Below are 5,000 nucleotides of genomic sequence, written 5' to 3'. Positions count from 1 at the left end.
TCTCTTCCCAGAGAAGATGCTGCTGCAGTCTGTGTCGATATCCACGACGGAGCTTGTGTGTCTGGACCAGCACCGATCAAAATGGTGCCCTGCTCATTACAACATATTACTGAACTCTTTCTTCCCCTAACCTCTCAATCTCTCCTCTTCCTCTGCTCCTTTCTTCCCCAAGTCCCATTCCAGCCCTCATCAGAGAGGAGGCTCCTGTCAGATAGTAGGAACTCGCTGGACGTTATCAGATGGACATGTTATCAGACGTCAGCACAGGTTTGCCACAGACCCGTTCAGCGGAGAGGAAAACACCACTGGACATCAGCAGACAGCAGAACCATGGTGGCACAACACCCTCACACTCACACTCTACCTCACTCCCACAATCTACCTCACTCCCAGTCTACCTCGTTCCCACACCCTACCTCACTCTCACACACTACCTCACTCCTATACTCTACCACACACACATACACACACACACACACACACACACACACACATACAAACACGGAAACCAGAACAGTGCTCTTGCATTTGAAATGGGTTAGGGGGATTTTTTTCTGCTTTATCATAGTCAGATCTTAATTTATAGTCGAGTTGTCATTATCACGTCTGTCAGCCTTGTTTAACCTCTCCCGATCTCTCATGATTCCTGACTGGCTGTCAGGCGTGATTGCTGGCCTCCTGTCGGCCAGCTGATAGGGGCTGAGTGATTAGCCTGCCTCCTACAGCCAGACAATGATGCAGGGGACTCAGCAGACTGGACTCCATATTAATGAGAGCAGTGGTGGGACTTTGATAAGACTGCGCAGTGATGCACTTTGGGAAAATTTGGGGGTGTGGACACAGTTAACAATCCGAGCCGTCCGGAATAAACGAGTGTTGCGCCGAGACTGACAAAACACAAACAGCGTAGCGTGACACAAAGAATTAAATAAGTCCCAAGATAAACAAAAATACACCGCAGAAGCACTGAAAATCGGCCCATGTAGCGTTTACCTCCTGTCTGCTTCAATAAACGATGACAAACGATGGGCCTTGAATGAGCCACCATAAGCGGCCACTTTTGTAATTGTGCCCAAACACATCTCAAGCAGCGAAGCAATGCAAACCACTCCAGCAACCTGGAACCCACAGGAGCCTCCAGCCTTTTCCACTGTAGCCGACCATCTCCCTCCTCCAAGGAGCTTTGAGAGAGGAGTGCAGCTTGAGCCCAAACACTCTGTTTGTACAAGTAAAACTCGACATTACTCTCACGTGCCATATTACTGACGGGGAGGATCCAGAAGTGAAAGAGAGCAGACACAAGAGAAGGAAACCAGAGAGAGAGGGAGTGAGAGAGAGAGAGAGAGAGAGAGAGAGAGAGAGAGATTGTCCTAACAATTATGTCAAATGTCACATCAATCCACAGCTAGAGAAAAGGTGGGTTGTGGCATTTAAGCAAGGGGTTCACTAGGTTCCTGTGGGGGATTTGGAGGGAGGTCGATATCTCTTCTCCACGGTCACTTGACTTACCTCTCTCCTCCACTACCTCCCTCTCTTCCTTCTTCTTCATGTCTTTATCGGAAGTCTGTTGAGAACAGGAGGCACAGATCAATAGAAGTTCAGTCCATGATACAAATAATCCAGACCATGTTTCTCCATCTCTTCCTTACAGCCACAGGTTTCCACACACTAAATTCTGGACTTTTGTTTGGTCATTGCAAACTGCAGCTAGCAAACAGAGAAGCCCATTTATGTTTATGTAAAGGATTTGTTCAGTGTTCTTGTCAAAGTTTCCTTTTATTGTGTTTTAAACCAACAGCAATAACAGGTTGGTTTTGTAATGTGTAAATGAATATAGCAAACATACACGTTAAGAGAATTACAAATCCATGCTCCAACCTGTCACACGATTCACCTGCACCTTACAGAGATCCTGTTTAATTCAGGCACAATCACAGCAGCCCAATAAAAGCTTCTCAATATCAGCATAATAGTTTCTTTCTTAACACGAGACTGGAGACACTGGCCAATTTCTTCTGATTTACTGAGGCGCAGCAAATGTTTATTTACATCTCTGGCACAGAGAAGGGACAGCAAAATCTAGATACCACCTTCACCACAACCACCACACACACCCACACACACACACACACACACACACACACACACACACACACACCCCTTAACAGCCACCCCCACCCCCCAACAGTGGGGCTGCATGACAATGATTCTGCCTTACTCCAGTGTGGGCCCTAGTTAAGCCCGGGCACTAATGGGCTTTTTTTTCCAGATAAGAAATTACCAGCGCAGACCACTCCTTTGTCTCTCCCTGGGAGCTCAATAGCCGTCGCCGTGGAGAAAGGCCTCGGTTACCAGAGAAACGGAGAGTGGTGCTACCCTTGTCTCCATGGTAAACAGCAGAGCATTTTGTCACAGACCCTTTTCAGACCTTGAACGGGCTTTAACAGTTTGGCTACAATCAGGACAAATGTATACCATTATTCCTTACAGGATAAACCATCTTAAACACTCGAGTATGTGCGCATAAACTTAAGAAAACCCCATGAATTGAAGACACATGTCGTGAATGCAAGAGCTTGTGCTACAAACTAAGGGTGTAGTATTTTAAGACAAAATTTCTAAAATAGATCATAGAACAAAATAAAAATCAGGGCATCACCCGATGCCAAAAGAATACAAACATTTCTCTCTCCATTTCTCTCCCCTTATTGTACTTTCTTTCACACACTCCAAAGAACCTTTTTACATTTTAAAATTATTATTCAAATGACTAATCATTTGAATTACCTGAAATTATTGTTTCTGTATAAATATCTATATATTGGCCTGCACAAGAATCATCATTTCAAATCACTAAAGACAACAATTAGGACAAAAAATGAACTGCGTTTATATAAAAGAAACGTTGCGTTTTCACATTTTAAATGTTTTATCCGGATCAGATTTATCAGTCTTATCTTTACTAGTTTTATCAGCTCTCTTTTTATAGGTTTTACCAGTTTCTCAGTGCGACTCCCTTAAAGTCACTTTTAACTTGAATATGAGCGAACGGAGTGGAGTCGACAGGACAGAGTAGCTGTGAGATGAGGCTGTTCTTTGTATGAGAAAACACGAGCGCCAGTAGCCTCCATTTCACTTCAATCACGGCGAGGGAAACGGGGAAATTACAGCGCACACAAAGACAGTGGCGTCGTAATTTCAGGATAGACAAACCCCGCAATAAAATTACCCAAATTACCGGCGCGCGCCCTAAGTGCTGCTCACGGCTAATCTTCCAGTGTCAGCCGCACTCCGCCGGGAACGTCCCACGGCGCTCGCGAAGTGGCGGACCCGGCCGCGCGCGTCACCGATATTACCCCGCACGAGACACAAGTCCACCTTATTGCTCGCTGTTTCTGTGTCGACGCCGGTGTTGAAAAAGAGTACGTGAAGGGCAAAAGCCATGTTTGTTTTTGCAAGTAACGTGCATCGCAACAGGAATATAAAAGTAAAACGGTCTGAGTAAGTATGGAGAGTTAAATTAAAACAAAATCATGTCAATAAAATGCATTTAAAATTAAAATGTTTATTTCTTAAAAAAAAAAACAAACAAACGAAGATTGTGTGTATTAATTTTAATAATAACAGGTTGGAAGAATATAAATAATCACAATTTTTTGTGATGTGAATAAAATATCAAAAATAAATAATAGTAATTTACTAAATATTACATTTGGCAAATTATTACATAGATATATATATTCAATTCATATGAAATGTGCTAGTATGCAACAGTGAAAAGTCAAAAGATTTTATAATAAAAAGAAAAGTAAAACTGGTCCTAAGGTCAAGCTTTCACTTATGCTGGCGGTAGCAAATCCAACCTGGAACATTCTTGCCGTCAGCCCCTAAAAACTGGAGCGTGCTTTTCCTAATGCATGTATCGTTCTGCGCAGCCTCAGAGATACAGATCACCTCAGAACAAAGGAAGATCCTCTTCCCAGAAATGTTATTTGGTAAGATGGCACCACGGCAGGCGTGGGAATGCTCGCCCTGGATCCGGAACGCTATATGGATTTCAGCAGTAGCAGCCAACAAATGCAAGCTGAGCTCAACGCTGCTCCGTACTGGGAATTACAGCTGGGCGATCACCGTCCACGCTCTCCCACGTCCCGTCTCTGAACTGTGTCGCTTAAAGCAATGGGCTTATTTAGTTCAACCTTTAAAGTATTTCCACAGTAGAATAAAGAACCTCTCACCCTCTTTCTGCTTCTCTTTATGGTGAAACTGTGATTTGAAAGTTTTTTTGTTTCTCTGCTCACTCTTTTACACAGAGGCTGGTGATCTGGTGATCTGGTGTCTCCGTGTCATGATGTGATCTAAACAAAGGGCTTTGTTGTAGTTCATGATAAAGCAACAGAAAGAGGAAGCAGCAGAGGTGAAGGTTGCACGTGTGCCTCATTCCTCATATACCCAGGACATAACACACGTGTGCCTCATACACCCAGGACATAACGCACGTGTGCCTAATACACCTAGGACATAACGCACGTGTGCCTCATTCCTCATATACCCAGGACATAACACACGTGTGCCTCATACACCCAGGACATAACGCACGTGTGCCTAATACACCTAGGACATAACGCACGTGTGCCTCATTCCTCATATACCCAGGACATAACACACGTGTGCCTCATACACCCAGGACATAACGCACGTGTGCCTAATACACCTAGGACATAACGCACGTGTGCCTCATTCCTCATATACCCAGGACATAACACACGTGTGCCTCATACACCCAGGACATAACGCACGTGTGCCTCATACACCCAGGACATAACGCACGTGTGCCTCATTCCTCATATACCCAGGACATAACACACGTGTGCCTCACTCCTCATACACCCAGGACATAATGTACGTGTGCCTCACTCCTCATACACCCAGGACATAATGCAATGTAAATGTAAATGTACACCCAGGACATAATGCACGTGTGCCTCACTCCTCATACA

General features: G+C 44.4%; 1 long non-coding RNA gene across 2 annotated transcripts in view; it reads right to left on the bottom strand.

Moving 5' to 3' along the window:
- The window catches only part of LOC143512005 (uncharacterized), a 98,165-nt gene that overhangs the window by 55,545 nt on the left and 37,620 nt on the right, over window positions 1–5,000 (bottom strand). For both annotated transcript variants that reach the window (XR_013130335.1, XR_013130334.1), the window contains exon 3: window positions 1,510–1,564. This is a non-coding gene — a long non-coding RNA (uncharacterized LOC143512005). The remainder of the gene's footprint in view (window positions 1–1,509; window positions 1,565–5,000) is intronic.

The sequence above is a fragment of the Brachyhypopomus gauderio genome, chromosome 4, assembly GCF_052324685.1.
Source record: "Brachyhypopomus gauderio isolate BG-103 chromosome 4, BGAUD_0.2, whole genome shotgun sequence".
NCBI classification, from domain to species: Eukaryota; Metazoa; Chordata; class Actinopteri; order Gymnotiformes; family Hypopomidae; genus Brachyhypopomus; species Brachyhypopomus gauderio.
Note: the sequence above shows the minus strand (reverse complement) of the source record. Positions and strands in the feature narration are given on the sequence as shown.